At 47.7% G+C, this 22,642-nt stretch overlaps 1 protein-coding gene across 5 annotated transcripts in view; it reads left to right on the forward strand.

Annotated features, from left to right (window-relative positions):
* SYNDIG1L (synapse differentiation inducing 1 like) overlaps positions 1–22,642 on the forward strand; it is a 71,932-nt gene that overhangs the window by 39,265 nt on the left and 10,025 nt on the right. For 3 of the 5 annotated variants that reach the window (XM_039533356.1, XM_039533358.1, XM_039533360.1), the window contains one exon: positions 14,474–14,510. The exons of the other annotated variants lie outside the window; for them this stretch is intronic. The gene's annotated coding sequence lies outside the window, so the exon portion shown is untranslated. The remainder of the gene's footprint in view (positions 1–14,473; positions 14,511–22,642) is intronic. 5 annotated transcript variants of the gene reach the window in all.

A 22,642-nucleotide genomic window follows, 5' to 3' on the forward strand; every position in this document is an offset into this window, starting at 1 on the left:
CACCCCTGAGCAGTGTAGTTACACCGACCTTAACCCCTCATGTAGACAGCACTACGTCGATGGGAGAGCTTCTCCCATTGACAGAGCTACTGCCTCTAACTATGCCGATAAGAGAGCTCTCTAAGAGCTCTGTGCATAGGAGCATCTTCATGCAAGCAGTACAGTGGCACAGCTGCACCAGTGCAGCATTTTAAGTGTAAACCTGCCCTTACTTTGCTATTTTTCTGCTATTTTTCTAATCTTTTTAACCCCAAGTGGCAGCTTCTTTTATGGCTTTAGCACAGGACTAGCAAGCAGAAGATGCAGATTCAAGTTCCATCTCTGCCACTGACTTGCTGTGTTATCTTGGGCAAGTCACTAAAATGTCTCCATGCATCAGTTTCCCCATCTGTAAAATGTGGATAATACTGACTCACCTCACAAGGGGGAGGAAGAGTGTGTGAGGACTTTTATTATGTATTGAGGGAGAGGCAGAGAGACCCTGAGCCAGTACAGTGTATGCATATCAGTAAGCCAGTGGTCCCCAAACTTTTTCATGGTACCCCCCACTTACCTGATCTGTGCCTCCTAGGGAGCTTCACTGGGGAGCAGGAACCAGGAGTGCAGCCATGGCTGGGAATGGGGCCATGGTTAAGGCTGGGGTCAGCATTGCAGCTGGGGCCACGGTTGGGGCCCGGAGCTGAGGGCCGCAGCCAGGAGCAGAGCCATGGCCGGGAGTGGGGCCATGGTCAGGGCCGGGGCCAGAGCTGCAGCTGGGGCTGTGACCAGGAATGGGGCCATTGCCCCCAGCTCTGCTGCCAGAGTGGGGCTGAGTGGGGCTCCCACCTGGGGGGCTGGCCTGGGCCCTGGCTATGCCCCCGAATGTTCCTTCATGCCCCCTTAGGGGGGCACACCCCACAGTTTGGGGACAACTGCAGTAAGCTCATGAGTAGTATGCATTGATTTATATGGGGCTACTTACATGCTGAGGGTTATGCACCTGTTTAAGTGCTTTGCTGGATTCAAGCCCCAGCATTCAAAAGATGCTAGATGCATTACAGAAGTCTGAGACCCAGTCTCCCTGTGCCAAAGCGCTTCAGGACTCGGGAGAGGACAAAGGGAAGAAATTTCAGTGGCATGTCTCTCCAGTTGTTCCTTCAAGGAGTTTTCACCCCTCTCCCCACCCAGCAGTCTAGGGGGCTGCACCACAAACCCTGCTTACTGCCCAGGATCTCCACAGATCCCAGAGGATGTTGGTACAGAGAAGCTTGGTGACGTCGGCAGGGGGTCTTTGTGCCTCTGCAGCAGCTCTTTGGTAGTTTGGCTCCCACAGAATCACATTACTAGGGCTTCCCCTGGAACTCCCCTTAAAGGGGAATCCCATCATGGGGTGGGATGTTACCTTGGTACCCTGAGCAGTGCTGGGCTGGGAGGGGGAAGATGCATTTCCCCACCTCCTTGTATGCACCCCTCAACTGTGGAGTGCCCTCTAGTGACCAGAGGAAGAGGTTGCTGTCATGGAGGCAGCTGAGCCCCTTCTACTTGGGAGGGCAAGAGCTAGGCATGGAGGTTCCATCCAGGCACAGCTCATGGGAGCATGATCAGGCCCTTAATTGATTGATGTTCATGAATAAGGTTGCGATTCTTTCACAGAGGTCACGGAATCTCTGACTTCCACGACCTCTGTGACGTCTGCTGACTTCAGGGCCACCCAGTAGTTGGCCCCGGGGCCAGCTGCTTGAGCACCCCACGGCCATCCACACCAGGCACTGCTGGAGTGACCTGGGGCCAGCTGCTCCAGTGGTCCCTGGGGCCAGCCGCACCGGCCATTGCTTGGGAGGCCCAGGGCCAGTTGGCTTCGGAAAGCACCTGAGTGCAGCGGTCCTGGAGTGACCTGGGGACTGCCCGAGCAGCAGCGGTCCCAGGGCAGCTGGAGCAGCGGTCGCGGGGTGCCTGGAGGCCATCCGGAGAGCAGTCCTCAGGAGCAGCGGCTGGGGGGCAGTCAAACCCCAGCACTGGAGCAGCCCCTCCCCCCCCCCAGCAGGGGCCCACTGGAGCAGCGGGCCCCAGAAGTAAAGATTTAGTCAGGGGTCTTTTTTGGTAAAAGTCATGGACAGGTCACGGGTTGTGAATTTTTATTTATGGCTGGTGACTTGTCTGTGACTTTTACCAAAAATACTTGTGACTAAATCTTAACCTTATTCATAAAGCACTAGGTACCTTTAGACACATGAGTGCTCAGTAGGGTAGATACCCCACTGAGGACAGAGAAGCGTGCTTATGTAGCTCCTTCTTAATATCATCTGTGAACATCATTAACCACCCCATTCCAGATCACTAATAGAGATGCTAAATCAGACCAGACCCAATACTAGCCCTACAGCCCACTCCCCCGTTCGTTCCTTGTTGTTTGTCTTCACCCTTGGTTTCCAGTCCCTTGGCAGGTTCTCAGTCCAGGTGGCTGCATCAGACCCAAGCCAGGCTGAACTGGTTTTTCAGGTCCAATTATACGGTGCACAGTATAAAATTCCAGTGATGATTGTTTATTTTTAAAGCACCTACAAGTGTGCATGGCACGTCATGAAACACTGACAGGCCGAGCCCCTGCCTCCAAGACCTGCCGATCTAAATCCAGATGAGACATGACAAGGAGGGAAGGAAAACAGACCAGTGGGGTAAATTCCAACTCCAGTAGATATAACCATGCTAGCTCAATCAGACCTAGCGTGTGTATATCTCCAGCTTGGGGGTGGGGGGCAGACCAAAAGGAGAAGGGAAGAACAAAGGCATTGATAACCCTGTTCAGCAAGGCAAGGGCACAGTGTGAGGGCTCCATTTAAAAAATCCCTACATGGCATCCACTGCCATCATCTGCCTCCTTGCCATCACACCTACCTCTCCCCCGACACACGGCCCCGTTGCTGAGTACAATCCCTCCAGCTGCCGGCAAAAGCAGGAGGCGAGGGAAAGAGAGGGAGCACCTTTGTGTTGGATCTTTTTGCCTAGAGCAACCTGTGCCTGAAAATGAACAAGGTTGAGGAAGGGCTTGGGGGAATATTGAATCCCTTTTCTCCTCCCCGGCTACTGTTGCTCCTGACTTCAGACTGAGTGTGGGAGAATCAGTGCTAAAAGTCTGGGGCGGGCTGTCTATCATCTGGGAGCCGTGGCCATGGTAAGACAGTGCCTCAAGTGCGCTCCTCAGAAACTGGGCTCGGTTTTTAATTTGAAATTTCTTTTCTTTTGTTGCTGGGTCCATGACCCCTAAACAGAGCTCCCCCATCTGCCACACACACTTTCAGCACTGGGGGGAATCCTGGGCTTTACAGTCACTGCAGCACTGTGGTTTCTTTGAAGAGAGCTGAGTGCCAGCCCAAGCCCGGACATATCAGAGAAGATTTGCAAAGGGGTTTTAGATGCCCAACTGCTGTCGATGTTCAAGGAGATTTGGGAGGCCTGTCAGGCCTTCTGTGACTCTGAAAATCTCCCCCCTCATCTTATCTTTAAACAATTCATTTGCTGTGCATTGGGTTTTTATAGCCTGGCATGTGTGGCCTTTCTACCAGGGTTAGACATTCTCTGGGCAGGGCTCTCTTCTCCCTCCCAGCCACATGGCAAGAGTCTTTGTGACTATAAGCCATAAGACTCTACATTGTTGAAGTTCCCATACTTCCCTCTTCCCATGGGCATTGCAAGGAGAGCAAGAGTAGTTAAAAAGCCTGAAGCAGATGTTATTTCTCCTGTCATCCTTGAAAACATAATAAGCTCCTTCAGTCCAACAGCTCCTGCCAATTTGGAGGCAAACTTTCTTAAAGACAGAGGGCAAATCTCCATCTGACTAGTCCAGGTGGAAACATCAGACACTAAAAACAAGGCTAAAAAAATTTCAGGCTGCAGCTATAAAGCAGGGTAATGAGACAGGCCTCACACTTTGTATCAAACAGGGAATTCTTTACCTGAACTTTAATGGAATGATTCATTTTTTCACTACACCAGCTTATTGCATCTGTGAGAAATACTTTTGAGTTTGAAAACCTGAAATAGAGAAGTGCAGCTTCCAAAATATGGCTTAGTTTTTAAAGTGATAGCAGATACTTAGTACTAGCAGTAAAGCACAGTGAGTAAAGGCTTTAAATACATTAGTAGTAGCACCCACAGGCCCACATGAGGATCAGGGCCCCATTGCACTGAGCATGGTAGGCAAAGACAGTAATAGTCTCTGCCCTGAGGCTCTTACCATCTAATTTGAAACAGGACAGGATTCTGAGTATAACACACACTAGGAAGGCAGAAATACCAGCAGTGTCGGAGGGGCCTTTAGAAGTGGGTGGGCTTGCACCCACCCACCTCCCGGGTTTTCCAATAAGACCAGCAATGTCTGACAGCCCCACCTTTACGAAGCTGTGATGGGTTCCCCCCAGGGTGCCACTTGGAAGTGAGGTACCACTGAACCCTCTGACCCACCAGCCTGTGCTCCCTTTCACACTGTGCTGCTGTGACAAGCTGCAAAGCCCTCCAGCCTGCACATTCACCAGCATTCACACGGGTAGGGACACACCCAGCTGCAGTTACTCACAGGCTCTCTAACCACCAGCTTCCCAGCCTGGGACCGCAGAGAAGATCCGTCCTGCCCTGGTCAAATCTGGCCACTGTATGGGTTTAATACCTGGTCCGCCTCTCCCTTAATGTGAAGAGGACAATGCGCACTTGTGGTACCAAGCAGAGATTTCCCCCAAGCACTCCAGTCAAAGCTCACTGGTTTAGATTAAAACAAAAGCAAGTTTATTAACTACAAAAGATATATTTTAAGTGATAGCAAACAGATCAAAGCAGATTACCTAGCAAATAAACAAAAAAATGAAAACTGAGTTTAATATACTAAATAGAATGAGCACGAATAGCAGATTCTCACCCTAACTGATGGTACAGGCTTGTAGATTCTTAAGGTACAAGCTGCACTTGCTTTGCAGCTTGGAATCCCCAGGGGATTTCTAGCCTGTATATGAAACACGTTAGCCTGGATCCAGCACTTCCCCCAGTTCAGTCTTTGTTCCTCAGGTGTTACCATGAGTCTTCTTGTGTGGGGAGTGAAGAACCACAGATGATGTCATGCCATGCCTTATATAGCTTTAGCATAGGCCGGGAACCCTTTGTTTCAAAACTTGGTTCCCAGACCGGTTTGTGGAAAAATATTGACATCCCAAGATGGAGTCCAGAATCATGTGGGCTTGTCAGGGCTTGTCTACACTACAGGACTATTTCGAATCTACTTAAGTCGAATTTGTGGATTATTCGGACAAATAATTTTTGTGTATCCACTAATAACAAATACACGAACTTCTTCTTTCTCATTCATTCCAGGGGCCAGCTGAGCTTGCACTGTGGTGACCTAACCTATCCCACACCCCCCCCCCCCGCTGCCCTGAATTTTGATTTTTTCCCCAATGGGCAATGGGGAAAAAAAAAAATGTCATTGAACCCCTCCTCCCGCCCTTCCTGTCTTGTCTTCCTTCGAAATCTATGTTCTCTCTTCTCTGGTCGGTTGGTCGGTTGGCAGCACTTGCAGCATGGAGCATGGAGCCCGCTATGGTCATCGCTGCTGCACTTATGGCCGCTGTCAACATCGCACACTCGCTCGCCCACAGTCAGTCAGATGCTGAGGCAGAAAGGCACCGGGGAGAGGAGCGCGAGACGGTGGTGGAGAGAGCGAAAAGCAGCAAAGCAGTGGAGATCATGGTGGGAATGGGTCAAGGTCATGGTGTGGGTGGGTCAAGTGGATGGTGGTTCTGGGGCCAGGGAACGGGGACCGCATGGTGGGACTGCATAGTGCTGCAGGGTGCTGATGACACAGAAACTCCAGCGCTTCCAGGATTGGATGCGGCACTTTCTTTGAACTGTGTGACTTGCTGTGTGCCTGGACACAGCCCCTGCCCTGGCCGCCAGGACACAGGATGCGCAAAGCAGCCCTGACCTGAAAGCCGGCCACCAGACAGCTACAGCCAGCCACGCGAACGCAGTCAGGGGCGAAGTGGTCAGGGGATTGCTGTGCAAACGTGCCCATTCAATTGAGCAACAATCGTCAAGTAACTGAATCGTTGACTGTCTGCAAGCTGGGGCAGTGAGATGGTCAGGCCATCCTGGCCTGCGGTGGGGCTATAGATAGGAGATGGATGCCCCAATGGCGGTGGGGCCCACCCAGACCAGTCCCTATCCCTGCACACCAGCCCACCAGGCCAGCGCCACATTTACCGAAAGCTGTGGGCTTTTGGTGGCTGCGCTTGTGGTGGGTGGGGGGTGGACGCGTTACCATCATCAGCGGCGGGTGGGGCGGGCAAGGCAGGTTCACAGGCGCCTGTGAAGGAACTCTGGTTCGGACCAGCAAATGGGGGCCAGCAGATTTCCCGGACCACACAAAAACGGGGGGGGGGATGTGCAGATGCCTACAGTGATCCTCGGGGACCCCCCTTGGACCCCTGGGGCCTGGCGAACTACAATGCGCTGCGCCTTGGACAAGGAAAAGGAACTTGGAAACCGGCTGAGCAGAGTGCAGGGTGGGGGGTGGACTTTCTTGCGGACGTCTCAAAGAATATCCCTGAATATCCCGTGACCATGATGCTTGCTGTGCTCAGCCACCTGTGTGGTGAAGCTTTTGCTGCTGGTGCTGCACTCTCTGAGAGCAAGGGAGACCTTGCTGGCTGGTGGGAGGGAGGCATGAATCGCATCAGGCTGCTTACGCGAGCGAGACCAGGCCCCCGTGGTGAGAGAATATCCGGAGCGGGAAGCCAGTGCATTTGCTGGGAGCGAAAGAGAGCGAGAGACAGAGCCTGACTTTTCCCCACTTTTTTTAATTTAAGAGAAATAAAAACCAACTTTTTACATTCCAGGATAATTTTTACGTTTTAAACATGTTTGTTTTTGCATTTTAAATGGTTCGTTGAAACATGGAAGCATTTTGTGCTTGTTACATGAAACATGGAAGCATTCTGTGCTGGTGTAGGTGTGGTGCTGTTGGTGGTGGGGGGGGGTGGGAAGGGGGTTGGAGGCTGGGTTGGGATGGGGGGGGTGGGGGGGGGGGCTGTGGGTTTGGGGTGGGGAAGGGAGGGGTGTGGGGAAGGGGAGGGGGCTGTCGGCGACTCAACGTGTCCTGCGGGAGGAAGTGCCTGCACGGTGGGAGGATGTGAAGGGAAGCCTGCACAGGCACCGGGAACCTGCACAAGCATACCCTGCATGCACACCACCACAACTGCACCTGCAGCATGGACCACACAGAGACTGGTGTGCACTGTGTGTGCCCTGCAGCAGCTGTGTCTGTAGTGTGCAGTCTGTGGCTATGCAGTGATTCCGCAGTGGCACCACACCACCCCAGAAAGTCATCAGACCAACAGACAGTCTTCTGACACACAAACACGGAAACAGACAACAAACAGCTCACATACACCTTAATAAAATAAAGCACAGTTAAAGGGGGTTTGAATTGGTTGGACCATGCTGTAAAGCTGTTGCTTGGGTTAATACGTCTGTTGTCAGTTCGGTTTGCTGGTGTGCTAACAGTGCTCTCACGCAGCCTACCTCCTTCTCTCTGCCTTGTCACTTTTTGGGGGGGGGGGGACAGGGCTTTGGGTGGAGGGGGCAGGACAGGGGCACAGGGGAGGGCCTGTGTGGAGGCCTGCTGCAGGCACTGCATGCAGAACTGTCGGGCCCGCTCCTCTCCTCCCTTCCTCTGACCAAGCAGCGTTTGACGTTTCTGCTGGTCTTCTCCATTCACTGAGCCTCCGTTCCAGGTGTGTGCTGGTCTTCGCTCCTGACCTCCCCTCCTGTGCCGGCGTCGCTGCTGACACAGCCTCTCCAGTGTCTCTGCCATGTGATCCCTCTGCTCTTTCCCCTTCTCTTCTTTCCTGTGTCATGTCCAGCTTCTCTTTTCGGCGGGCTTCATCCAGTCCCTCTTTGAGTGGGGATGGCGAAAGTAAGTGGAGGGTGAAGGAATACATGTTTGCAGTCAGTAAACACAGTAGTTTACACAGTCATTTGCCAACAGTAAACACAGTTCCATCTCAGTCAGTCTCAGAAGACCAGAGAGACCAAGAATACGCTCATTTCAGAAGATTGCACTGTAGATTTGCAGCGCGCTGAAAGATAGCTGCATCCTCTGAGACTACGGCATATGAAAGAGAGCTGCATCCTCTTATCAGTTACCTGTTAGCTGTGCTCTCTGTACACTGCATAGCAACAGTCAAGGGTTAGTGCTCTTTAGCAGCCCCTCCCAGCTGCCTGCTTAAGATAATGCTACTTTGTTCTCTGTAAGCCAGCGCACGGGCACGAGGCGATGTCATTGCAATGCACCTATAACTGTTATGTTACTCACCGGGTGTCTAACAAGCCTAACCTAATGCCAAGACCTAAATGTAGTAACACTACAATTGACTGCGGACCCTATAGAGATAGGCCCGGACCGAGATCACCCTGAGGCACAGACCAGGACCATAAAGAGACTAGCTAGTAATGACGCACTGCACAGACCAGGACCATATGCAGCAGAATAGTAGATTTCATGGTTCCACTCATCTATCGATGTCCCCAGGTGAACCTCATGTGGAGCGGAGACTTTGGCGGCCAACAAGAGGCTTCTCTCAGAAACCTACCTTTTTCTATAATCATTTGTGGACTTTATCTTTATATTCTTTAATATATAAGATTATTTATTTTTTATAATGTTTTTATTGTGTTAATATTAATATAATTTAATTTTATATATTAATATTTTTAGAATTTTTTAATTTGTAAATTACTAATTTTTCTTATATTAATTATGTGTATTTATTTAGAATTTCTATAATTATATATTTATATTTTATAATATTTAAATAAATGTTTATAATTTCTCTATTTTTTACTGTATAAAAATAAAGATTCTGATTCCCCAGCCTAGGTTAACTACTTAAGGGTGATGACCAGATCTGAGGAGATGTCAGGTGGGATGGAGAGGTTGGTAGGTCGGGTGAGGGGGAGTGGGATGTCCTTCCGGGTCAGGAAGTGGAGTCCACCATCATGTCGCCGCGCTGGCGTCTCCCACCCCTTCCTCGGCTCCCCATCTTCCACCTTCCTCGAGTCGGGGCTGGGTCCCGCGGAGCCGGCAGACCTACCTAGAATGGCAGCTCTGGTGGCATGGTGGGGGCTGGGCGCATTGAGCGCCCCTTTGGCCGCGTGACTTTTTGACCACTTCTTTGCTTTTCTGCCTCTCTTGCACTCGCGCCTGCACACTTTGTCCGCTGTGTTGTTTTCTCCGCATGGCTTTAGAAACCTTCTCCGTTCTCCAGCTCTTTGTTGCTGGAGCCTCGCCCTCGAGGCGGTCAGATCCCCGCTTCCCGGTCACCCAGAGCTGAGCAGGCTCTCTACAGACTGCTCGGTGCCTCCTCTGCTTCCCGATCCTGCTGATTCTGGCATTGAGGCCTGGGGATTGCTGCACAGAGCGCTGAGGAGCTCCTGTGCAAGCAGAAGCGTGCGGGCTCGAAAGCGTCACATTCTAAAAGGAAATGCAAGAAAAACATTTCCAAAACCTGTGTCTCAGAATCAAGAAGTGCGGACAATTGGGTGTCTCAGATGTCTTTGTAGAGTCATAGCAGCCATTACTTACAGGCTGTCTGGAGTGTTCTCAGGAAGGCTCACCAGGTGGGAGATAGGCTTCTCCTATTGTTTTCTCTAATGCGTCATTGCCCTGACTAGACCCTTCCCAACCAGTCATCTAGACTGAAAGCATCTTGTCTAGTGGGGGTTACCCAGGTGTAACTACATTAGAAGTACAGATAGTCAATATTTATATCTTTGGATACAAAAATGAGATGTGCATACAAATAGAATAATCATATTCAGCAAATCATAACTTTTCCAATGACACCTCACATGGCTTATCTTGTACAAAATGCATCATAATTATGCCACAACCATATTATAATATTACTATGATGAATATTGGGTGCAGTGTCACAGAAGCCATCAATGGTTGGTAGAAATAGATCTTGGGGAGGGAATCTGCAGCGGGCTGCTTTATGGGTCAGTTTAGGGCATTCCAGGCACTGGGGGCAGTGTGGAAGAAGGCACAGAGATGTTCGGGAGAGAAGTAGACCAGTGGGCTGGTGAGGCTGGTGTCTAGCCGAAGAGGTGGTGTGATAAGAGAGAAGAGTGGATAAGGAAGGCAGGGCAGAGTGGTAAAGGTTCTGGAAGGTAAGGGCAAGAAATTGGAATTGATGTGATGGAAAAACAGGGAGCCAGTGGATGAATCCAAAGAGGAGGGTTGCCATAGGCTGGGAAGACTATCCTGGCAGAGATCTTGGCACTCCTAAAGCTCTCCATGAGACCAAATGCACATTGTAGTGCAGCAAACATGAGCAACTGCTGAAAAGCATGGTGGAGAATTCAGAAACATAACCACTGGCACATGAAATCAACCACAGGCACATCACAGTGCACAAGCACAAGCCTCTGTGCATGTTCAAGCAGCAGCAGATATCTTTTGTTTCATCCTTAGCATCCAAAGCCTGACAGAGCTCCAAGAAAAGGCAGAACTAGCTTTATGGGATGACAAAATCTGATCGCATTATACTTCTACCCCCAGCCAGGTCCCCTGGGTGGGGAATAGTGGGGTCAGTGAAGACAAGTGCCATCTCATTGTTGGAAAACATTCATAGCCACTGGATCCCATAAGTCTAAGTTTGGTTCTCAGAAGCTGTACACGCTTGAAATTTCAAGCAGGTTTTCTTGGGGACTAAATGACAATCTCTCTTTCACCTTCTCTACCGGTGTTTGTTTGCCAGCCAGCCTATATATGGCAACTCTGGCATGATTTTCTTGGTGAGATTCAGAAGTGAGCAAGGGGAACTGGAAGCACGCAGCTTGCACTCCTGTCACTCTGTTTCTGTGCTGTGAAGTCTGAGAATGGCTGCAAGTTGTTGTAGAAGTTACAGTTCCCTTTTTCATGGTCCAGACTCTCTGGGCTGGTGCTCTATTGCTGAGATGGGCTGTCAGAGCCCTGGCAGCTAGCACCATGTCAGATACTCAAGTATCTCCCAAGCTTCTTTCATGGGTTAATTCCTCAAAGGGCTTGAGAATTTGAATGACAGCCTCCGCCATACTCCACTGTGCTGACGTCAATGCCTTGGCCTTCACCTCCTCTGAGCAGAGCATTATCAGCGGCCAGTTGTTCCCTTCCAAATTAAAAAAAAAATCAGGTGCGTCTGACACGATTTGCTCTTTACAAACCCCCCCCCCCCCCGCAATGTTGCTTACTGCTCACATTGCCCTCTAGGGGTAGAGACTTTTCCTTTTATTCCTGGTTCCATTATTTGATTAGGGATTGAAGGCAGAGTTATGGAGAATGAGGCTGCTCTGGTGTAAATCCAGAGTAGCTGCGCTGAAGCCAGTAGAATTACATTAGTATCACAGTCTGCACCACTAAAGCTCTTGACCAGGCCCTCATCATTTCCTGACTTCATTACTGGAACCTCTTGCTCTCCGGCCTCCCTGACACCTTCTTGCAGACCTCAGGTCCATTCAGGATGTTGCTCCTAAGGTCATCTTCTTGGGCCTTGCCCTCTGCTGGCTCTGCTTTCTCCACCACATCACATTCAAGCTTCTTGTCCTCCTCTGTAAGGCCCAGCACAGCTCCCCTTGTCCCTACTTACCTGCATTTGTACCTTGGTGTGTTGCCTTCCCCATCCACTCTGCTCAACCAGTGACACCAGCCTCCATTTCTAGCTTCTCCCACAAGCACCATTGTGCCTCCTTCCATGTCTCTTCACTGTGCATGGGACACAGAACTGATCCAGAAGGCCACTGCCCTCTCCTCCTCAAGCACCACCCTTACTACCATCCCCACAGGAAATCACCAGTGGATAATGGCCAGTGTAGGTGCCCAGTTTATTTATGTCTTATAAATTAAAAGACCACACTGACTGGAAACATGCTACTATGCACCTGTAGCCTATGTAACCATGTGTTCCTCTTCCACTGTTACCCTCGTCCTCCCTCACCCTTCCCTTTGATTGTTTGATACAACAATTTGGTGTGTCTGTTGCCTTTTGCCTTAAACTAGACAGTAAGCTCCTTGGGGCATGTGCCATATCTTCCCATGTGTATCTGCAGTGCCCAGCGCAATGGAGCCATGATCTTGATTGTGGCCCTTGGGCGCTACTGTAATTAATAACTAGTGTGAGCAAGACCAGAATCCATGTAATTGCTGGATTCACACTCAACTTTTTCTGAGGATCAGTCCCACTTTTGTCTTTCTCCAATCTTCTAGGACCTTTCCAGTTTGTACCTTCCCAGTTGGAAGTGGCAATTGTAAGTGTAGCCGAATCACTGGCTAATTGCCATACGAGCCTGTAGTGCATGGCACTCAGATGTGTTGATTTGTAAATAAAATGGACAAATATTGCAAAAATAAAGGTAAATTCAAGTGGCTCCATCCCAAAGGTAGATGAACGGATCCCTGTGTGCAGTCTGTATATCAATTTGTTACATTTGTAAAATGCTTTGTGATCCTTCTGGATGAAAAGCCCTAAACAAATGTCAGCTCATTATGACAAGAAACAAGAGTGAGCATGGGGAACTGTCATTGTTAACAAGGAAAGCAGCCAGCAAGGAAGCACTCAGAGTATCTAGGATGGATTTCCACTGACACCACTGGATCAAGTCAAGATCGCTAGGAGTCTGAGGCCCCTCCCATTGGTTCTCAGCCTCTCCAAACTACCCCTTTCAAGAGTGTGATTTGTTTTGCGTACCCCAAGTTTCACCTCACTTTAAAAACTACTTGCTTACAAAATCAGACCTAAAAATACAAAAGTATCACAGCACACTAGTACTGAAAAACTGCTTACTCTCATTTTGACCATATAATTATAAAATAAATCAGTTGGAATATAAATGTTGTACGTACATTTCAGTGTGATGCTTGAGCCTGTTTTTCACTTGTGAGCCTTGTCTGAAGCCAAAACCCCGCCGCCTGGGGCTCAAGCATGTAACTTAGTTTCACGGGGCCCAGGCAACTGCCCTGCTTACCACCCCCTAATGCCGACCCTGCACTTGCAACCCCCTAACCCCATCCCATGACCAATATTCCCTCTAATTTTCTCCATCCATGTATGGAATGAATTTTTTTACGTGCAGCACCAATATCAAGGTAATGCTGAGATCTGGGAGCCATTGTGACTTCATTGGATTATGTGGGAAAGTCGTGGAAAAACTTCCACATGAGGAAAGATTAGTACTATTTAGATTAGAGTGTGCATAGGTAAGAAGGGATATAATAGAGTTGCATAAAATAATGAATGGGATAGAGAAGGTAAATTGAGAGCTCCAGTTTTGCCCTCTCTTAATACAAGAACAAGGTGGCATTCAATCAAAATGAAAAGCAACACATCTAAAACTGATAAAAGGAAACATTTTAACATAATGAACATTTGACTGATGGAGCTCACTGCCAATAGATATAACTGTACACAAGAGTTTATAAGCATTCATAAAAGGATTACATGTTTATAGGAATAAAAATACCTCCTGTCACCTGAGCAAGCAGTGCTCTATGGAGAGACCCTGCTGCTACCTATGGCAGGTGAGAGACAAATATAAACAATTACTTTCCTTTCTGCACCTCCCTCCCTGTGCCCTTCCCAGGATTCTAGTGCCCTCTCCTCCCTGTACCTGTCCTCAGAGCAACTACTGACCAACGCTGCTCCTCCCTTTCCCCCGCTTCCAACTGCAGCTCCCTCCCCTTTGTCCCCTTCTCCATCAGAATCCATGTTGAGTGGCTGATTGTAACTCAGCTCACGGGCCTGGGCCAAGACTAAACTAAGCACAGTAAACTGAGTGCAGTGCAGACCAGTGCCCTAAGCCTAAAGATCTAGCAAGGAGAAAAGGAAAGGACCTTTCTACAGCAGCCCCTTCTCTGATAGAGACAAGAAATACTCCCTTCCCCCCATAGCATCGGAAAGACATCCCCAGAAGTGTGAGTAAGTGCCTCTGATAGGCCGGAGGGACAGTGTGTGTGAACGGATATGTGGGTGTGCGGGGAAGTGAGTGTGAGCAGATGTATGGGAGGGAGAATAAGATACACCAAAATATACAGTCAATGGAAGGGGAAAAAGGAGGGAAGGAGAAGGGAAGGAAGTATAAACACAAACGATACATAATACATTACAATAATATTAATATAAAGCTATTTTATTAATATCGGTTTATTGCTTTGGATTCTCATTAACTAAAGGTTTCATATCCCATTAGTTTCCTGAACCATCCAAACCATACACCCCCGCCCCAAAAATAGTTAATGGAGGAGTAATAATAAAACTACTAATAATGTACACCTCTTCCTTCTGAGGCCATCAGATAAGTTTATACATTTGAATTAATTTAGCCACACACTAACTATTTTGAAGCAGGTAAATATCATCAGCTCCTTTCTACAAATGGAGAACTTGTACTAATACTATTATTTCTCTCATCGTAGCTTTATGACCAAGTAGTCTGGTCCCCAAGAGCACACGGTAAGAGCACAGAGGTCAGGTAATTTTTCTCAATGAAAGTAACAATGTATTTCTGTAAAGACATTGGCTATTTTTAAAAGTTATTTTACATTTCAGCTCAATTGTACTAGAGTAAGAAAAATAATGTGTCATTTTCTATTGTCTGGTTGCGGGAGCTGCAGCAGTTTTCAAAGCTGATAAATAATGTAAACTCCAAGATCAGCTCAGAGTTTAATATAAATTGCAATGTTTAATAATAAATTGTCCAGTGCTGCTGAGGGAGCCCCCTCTCCCAGCGTAGCCCTGCACACCCCAAGCTCCCCCAAGTCACCATCACCAACCCTCACCTCATCCCACTGCCCTCACCCACCCTACACATCCTGCATGCTCACCCGTGTGTGCGGTTGGTGCACAACCTTTGATGGCCTCCTGTGTAGCCGCACAGGCATGCACCTTAGAGGGAACACACCCCATGACCCCCCTGTGGACTGCAACCCCCAGGTTGAAAGACACTCACCTAGATGAATTAAGTACCCCCTGGAAGACCTCTGAGTACCCCAGGGATACACATACCCCTGGTTGAGAACCATTCTAAACTATCCATGCCTGGTACCTGATTGGGAATCAACTCTTTACCTTCTGATAAATGCACCATTCTCTGTAGAGCGACTGAGACATCTAGTGGCCAGATAGAAAAGTAGCCGGTCCATGGATTTCATAGGAAAATCTATTTTTTGTGTGCTGATGCTGCACATTGTGTGCTAGGCGCTGCCTACACATGTGAAGAGGCTCTTGGCCCCAAGGAGCTTACATTCCAGGAGTACAGGGAATGTAGAAATGATGGGGGAGAGCAGGAGACAGTCGAAATGTGGACCTCTTATATATACATGTAGCATGTTAACTTACCCAGCATGTTCCAAGCCCCTCTTGTCTAAGCGCACCCTAACCTGATCTCTGTGAAAGCCCATCTGGTTTGTGTTGGTACGTTTTAATGCAACTGGGAGGGAGGTGTGTGGGAATGTAAGGAATCCTGATGGAGCTTCCCCCCTGTGATGCTGTTTCTCAGGCAGCTGCCGGACTAGTGCCACTGAAGGGATTGGGGGCTGATGTTCTGGCTGTCACCATCAGGAGCCATGCTTCAGTCCTATGTAGTCTGGATGAAATGTTTCTGCAGAGAAACATTTATCTAAGTGAGAAGAAGATTTGATTTGCATCTGGAAATCGACCAATTTGACTAGCGAATCCCTGAAAAGCAGCACACGGTATCCCAATTCTCAAAGCAATTTAGTCTCTGTCAGCTCTGGAAGCCCATTGCGGAGGCAGCTGACTCTACCCCTATTAGGAGGGCAGAACAAACGTCATATTCACTCCTTTCCAGCTCTCTCAAACAAGTTGCTTCACAGCTGTGCATTAGCTGTTCTTCATCACAGACACCCTGTATCATGCCCATTAGCCAGGTCCACAGTCTGCGTCACCTTCTCCTCCTGTAAATCCTTCCCTTATAATAGCTCTAAAATCTCCTCTCTTGTCATCCTGCTTGCTAGAGCCGTTGTACACACCTGGCTCATAGGTTGTTTGGATTACACTTCCCTCTCCCTGTGTCTCCCGCAGACCCCATCCCTTTCATCCATATGCTGCTCTGACCAGCTTTCTCCCTTGCTGCTCTGACAATGTCTCCTTCCACCTTGCATCCCTTCCCTGGCTTCCTCTCCTTTTGCATCAAGTTCAAGCTCCTCGTTCTCTTCAAGGCCCTATGTAATCTCACCACTGCCTACATCACGGCATTCATTTCTGCCTTACCTTCTCCCACCATACACTTCTCTGAGCTTATTGCTCTCACTTTAAGGCTCCTTTTGTCTCTTGCTCACGCTTGACCTGGACCCTTTTCTCATGCTGCCTCCTCCGCTTGGGACAGCTTTCCACACACCCATGTGACTGAATGGCTGGTCTCTGCTCCTTCTGATCCCTCCTGTAAACCATTTCTTTTGCTCACCCTTCCAACTGTGACCCTCTTCCTGGTATCCTCATCCCCTGCTTTTCACCTGCCCATTTGGGTTGGTTCTCTCTTGGTCTGAACCAGATAATTAGCTCCCAGAGGCAGGGATGTCTCCTCCTTATGTGTTAGGCAGGAGCAGGACCTCCTCTTATCTCTGGAAAGCACCAAGCACAATTATGATCATGAGCACTTACGGGTTGGCGCGCCACAAGTAACAATAATAACGTCTCTGTTGCCTTCTCTGTGCAGCCATTGCTGTCATGTCAAGTGCTGCGCAACATGGTTTGATTTGGAGTCTGCCTATCGTTATGCCTTGAGGCCAAGGCAGGTGAGACTATTTGTGTGCTACTTTCACTGTAGCTGGAGCAGGAGCAGGAGCTCTTCTTCCTGCAGCTGCTGTGCTGTGCTGTTATCTCTTGGCTTCCCTGATTGCTCCTCTCTCAAACAGCTTCACCATGATCCCGGCAGAGTGGCTGCAGTGCCCGGTACTGCTCTCTGAATGTGCCAGCATGGCTCAGTTGGGAGCACTCTTGCATATCAGCCAGAAGGTCCCGTGGCTTAAAGTCTCACATCAGGATGTTCTAACCTCCTCTGGATGAGATGTAATCCAGACATAACCTAACAGTGAGGCAGGACTGAATGTTTACCTGACAGAACAACTAAATTGTGATTGATTATTGGGAAAGCTACTTAATTTACCATTAACCCGGCTTGTTACACCCAGCATCTGTGCCAAGTGTCAAATTTAGAATCAAGGACTGTCCACAGAGAGGAGTATTCAGTAACTGTAACATTATTGCACTGGGGAGGATAAACATGCCAGTCTAGTCTTGAGAGCTGGGGGCTTTGGAGCTGGGAGACATCAGTCACACTCAACGAGACCCAGCTTTATTCTGGGGCTACAGAGACCAGAATCTGGCCCTGTTTGTTTTTCCCTTAGCTCAGTTCATGTCCATTGTCTCCAATGCGGCACTTGTTTTGATAATCTCTTGGCGTGAGGCACACTGATCAGTTTTGTGTTCTGCCAAGGACTGGAGCAATGGGCAGGGGAGGCTGAGACTGGGGGTGTAGAGGTCACCCTCTGCAGTGACTATGAGTGTACAACTGTAGGGAGAAAGCAGCCAAGTAATTATGGAGACACAGCATCCATGGGTACCTGGGCGATATCCCAGCCTGACTGCAGGTACGGTGTCTCTGTCAATCTGATAGACTCTCTCCTCCAGGTGCATCTCTCTGTCTGAGCTCTGTGTGTATGTATCTTCCCTAACCACCCAACAACACCTGCTGTTACCCGCTCTCAGTATTATGCAGACTAATCCTGTGGGGTGAATAGTGCCGCATTCCATCCAAGTTTGTTTATAATGAGGATGGAGTGTGCCTGGCTCTCAGCCAATTTTGTCTGTTCACTGCTTCTTCGCTTTGATCTGCCAGTTTCATTCTTTCTCTCCAAAGCCTGATGATGGGTAATAAGGCCCCGATTTCGTTAAACTCACTGAAGAACTCAAGAAAGTCCAGTCTGGTTTGTAGTTTACTGCATGATTTGCTGGACTCTGTCTCGTCAGGGAGGGGAATGACTGTATGTCTTTCTTTTCTTGCTTCTCCTGGGATTCCCTGCATCATCCACATATTCTCAGGAGCATCGTAGGTGCTGTGCAAACATATGAAATGCAGTCCCTGTCCCGAATAACTTACTTTGTTCACTGCACACAAACACGTGTACGCACACACACTCACCTGCTGTATTTGTGCAATGCTCTGACCTTGGTGCCTTTAAGAAATTAGAATGATCTCTAACCCTTCAACAATTGTGTCTTCCTTGCCCCGTTCCCCTGCTCCAGCTGCCTCTGTGATATTAGAGGACTCTTCAGAGGACATGCTAACCCTGTTGTATTAAAGCAGGAAGCATATTCCTTGCTTGCATTACAATATAGCTGAGTACAGCACCTACAGGGCTCTGACACAATATCCCTCAATGCTCCACTTCCACATACAGCTACAGCTGCAACCTAATAATCAGACTGTTCCTGTGGCTGCACTTCAGGGTAACTTTGCATATTTATGAGACCTGTGGTGGAAAGGTCTTGCTTCTCATTTCTCTCCTTATCCTGGGGCCCTTGTTATCCAGCTTTCTCCCTAAAGAGGGAGCTGCCGATGCAGTTTGCTGGGATTTTTCTGTAGCTGTTCCACAAAAGAGAGATTGCTGACCATGATCCTTCCTGGGCAGAGTTGGCCCTCAACTTAATACAGCAATTCCTGTACTCCTCCCTGCTGCAGCCACAGTCTTATGGGATGGCTCAGGGCAGATGTACTTAGGTTACTTCTGTTGGCCCTTTGATCCCCTACAATCAACACCCCAATATCCTTTTTTCCTCTCTTTATAACACCATCTCTGGGAGCCAAGCCCCAGGGGTGCTGAAGGGCAGCAAGGAAAAGCGTGTTGGGGGCCTTATATCACAGAGAACATTATAACGGGGGAGCTCTGTTCCACAGAGTTACAGAAGTTAGTGAGGGAAAAGACCCTGGGTGCCTCCCATCCACCTGCTGTCAATGCAGGATTGTCCTCTACGTAGCTTAGTGCTTTGTCCAGCATAGCTTTAAAAGTCCCAAGTGGCTGGCCTTCATCACTTCCCATGGGAGAGAATTCTGCAACTGCTACCGCTCACTCTTCGGGAGACTTTCTTAGTACTTAACTTACATTTTCCCATCTGTTCCTTGATTACTCCCAATTTTACTCCCTTGAGCCACCCTGAGTAATTCATCACCCTTCTGGATACTTACACCCTTCAGCTATTCGCAGACTGTTACCATGTCTCTCTGTGTTGTCCCAGCTAGACAGATTTTGCTCTTTCAATCTTTCTTTGTAAATCTGTCCATCCAGCCCCATCTTTGTTGCTCTTCCCTGAACTTTTTCCAGTTCATCAGTATCTTTCTAGTTATAAGATTCCCAAACTCACATAATCTGGATTCAGTTGCAGTAGAGCTGTATAAAGAGAAACAATCACCTTTGGGCTTTGTTATTTGATGCCTCACAAAGGTTTGTTTTGCTGCCATATTGCACTGCTGGTCTAATTTGCTGTCCAGTATCACCACTAAATTCTTTTAGCCATCTCTGCATCCCAGTGCTTCAATTCCATTTGATTGCCCATGTTTCAGATTATTTTCCTCATGTTTTAGCTGCCTTTTGCCAAGTTCAGTTTCATTTTATCTCATACTTATGTTTTCAATTTCCCCAGGACCCTTTGCATTATTTCTTTGCCCACCAATATTCACAGTGCTTCCCATTGTAGTACCATGAGCAAATGTCTTCAATGTGCAGTTCATTCCTTCTTCCAGATCGTTTAATGAAGATCTTAAATAAGACTAGATGTAACATTGAAACATGCAATATTCACTAAACGTTGCCCTGCAACCCCATACAGGACAATTTATCAGCACTCTTTGTTCATTGTCCTTCAGGCAGTTTTCTGTCCAGTTCAGTGACTATTTCCCACTTTGAATGAACTTTGGCAGAAAAAAATGTCATGAGAAAAGTTGTCAAATACTTTACTAAAAATGCAAGTTTGTCTGCCAAGATCTTTTCTTCCCAAATTCCATGGTTAGATCATTATCCTGTAGACATCTCGTGATTTTTCACCCCTTAATATTTGTTCCATTATTTTATTAGAAGTAGAATTTAAATTTACAGAAAAGTAATTGGCAGGATCATTTTTTCCCTTTTCCAACCCTCCATTACAAGCCCAGTTCTCTGTGACTTCCTTGAATTAACTGTCAGTGCTATAATTTTAGATAATTCCTTCAATATTCTTAAAACATACATCATCCAGATTGTTTCACTTCTCTATTGAAAATTTCCCATATATGCCTGTACCGGCCTTTATTATTTTATTTTAACTAGGTCTTCCTTACTTGTTAATGATTCAAATAGAAATTCTTAGTAGGATGGGAAAATTAAGACTCTGGGGCATGCCATTGGTCTTATTTTAGTTGTTGGGTTAAGTGTGTGGGTGCTGGGTGGTGTTGGTGGGCTGTGACATACCGAAGGTCAGGCTATGATCTCAGTGACTCTCTTGGTGGGGAGAGGCACGAAAGATGTATGAATTAAGATGGGTAGGCCTTTGACAACACAAGGTGGTGCTGAAGGATTTGAGAGGGAAGGGTAAGAGAGAGAGAGAATGATTTCATCTTCCTGAAGGGAGGCTCAACTTTCAAAAGTTTGAGAAATGTTGCCCTAAGGGAAGGGATGGAAGCTCATTGATAGGGATATTTTGAAGCTGGATATAATACTAGGAATTGTACACTAGGGGAGAAATTGGGTTTGGCCCTGGGGACAAACACATGGGAGCTAACTGGGCTTTTGATCCTCAGGAGTCTTCAATTCAACTTCTTTATTTAAATTTTCATCTGCAGGACAGATAAAATGAAGGTGACATGCTTTAGATCAGAAAGAGTGGCATACCCCAGGGAGCCCTATATCAGGCAGATGAATCTGCCTATACTATATAACATACTGCAGAGAAAGAAATTACCAAGGTGTCTAAAAAGAAATGACATTCTTGGCTGCAAGGCAGCAGGGTGTCGCATTGAGGTCTGTTTAGGAGACAGGTGTATGCTAAAGAACTGCTGTAAAAACACAGTGTCCAGTGTTAGAATTAGAGGTGGCCAAATAATGGAGTTTGTACCCCAGGGGAAAGTCTGATATTCTAATATTTGTTTTCATGCCAAATCAGGAGGAAAAGTCAAAATATCAGCCGTTTTCACAGAACAAAGGGTTCCAAAATATTTTGATTTGGAAATGTTAAAATGGGCGATGTCTGCATTGTTAATTAAAATGAAATGATTCGTCGTTCCCAAAATACATTTTGATTTGAATTGACATTTAAAAAAAAATTCTTTTCATGTCATTTAAGAAATGTCTGTTCAAAACCAAATGTTTGTTTTGTTTATATTTTGCTGATGGAAAGTCAAACAATTTTGTCAAAATCGACATCTTCCCATGGCAAATTTTGATTTTGACAATCACATTTTCTGATGGGAAATTGTTTTGTGCAAAAAACTGTCAGCCAGCTCAAGTTAGAGTCTCCGGAAGTGAGCTCAGTGGTAGGGCTTTTCTATGCCCGGGGTGCTGCTGGTTTGATTAAAGCTGTGATGTTGTGCTAGTTTAGAAAAATGGATTTACAAAGGAAAGATGGTGCAGTAGTTAAGAGGCTATTCGGGGCTGTTGGAGACCTGGGTTCAATTTCTGCTCTGTCACAAACATCCTGCGTGACCCTAGGCAAGTTACGTAGGGCTGTTGTACACTACTAACTTAGGTCAGTTTAACTACATCTCTCAGGGCCATGAAAAATGTCACACCCTGTGTTGTATAATTAAGCTGACCTAAGCCCCAGTGTAGACACCGCTAGGTCGATGGAAGAATTCTTTGATCAGTCTAACTACCGCCTCTGAGAGAGGTGGTTTTACTACATTAATGAGGAACCCCTTCCATTGCTGTAGTGAGTGTCTACACTGCAGTGGTGCAGCTGAACCATAGTAGCGTGTCTAGTGGAGACATACCCCTCGGCTTGGTAGGTCTACACTTGGAGCTGGGGGTGTGATTCATGGCTCGAGGAGACATACTTGTGCTAGCTCTCACTGAGCCAGGAGCTAAGAATAGAATATAGCCATGGCTGTGAGACAGGCTAGCCACCGAGTACGTACCTCTCCGAGATCCTAGGCAGGGACTCGGAGTAGCCACAGCCGCATTCTGTTCATAACAGGCTAGCTCAATGACAGCTAGCGTAAGTGTCTCCATGAGATGGGAATCACGCCCCAAGCTCAAAGTGTAGCCATCCCCTTTTTTCTCTGTGCCTCAGTTCCCCATCTGTATAATGGGGACAATAGCACTTCCCCACCACACAGCGGTATTGGGAGGACAAATACATTAAAGATTGTGAGGTGCTCAGGTACTACAGTGATGGGGCCATATAAGGACCTTCAATAGATAGGTAAGTGCAGCTGTGGGGGTAGACCAGGCCTCAGCATCTCAATCCCTCTCTCCCTTACTGTGCTTTGTATAGTGTATGGAGAGGCAGACCCCCCAGAGAACACTAAGACAGTAACATAATTAAAATATCCTCACAGCAACCTTCCATCTTCCCTGAATTTATACTCACTCCCT

This window comes from Mauremys reevesii, linkage group 4 (assembly GCF_016161935.1).
Source record: "Mauremys reevesii isolate NIE-2019 linkage group 4, ASM1616193v1, whole genome shotgun sequence".
Lineage (NCBI taxonomy): Eukaryota > Metazoa > Chordata > Testudines > Geoemydidae > Mauremys > Mauremys reevesii.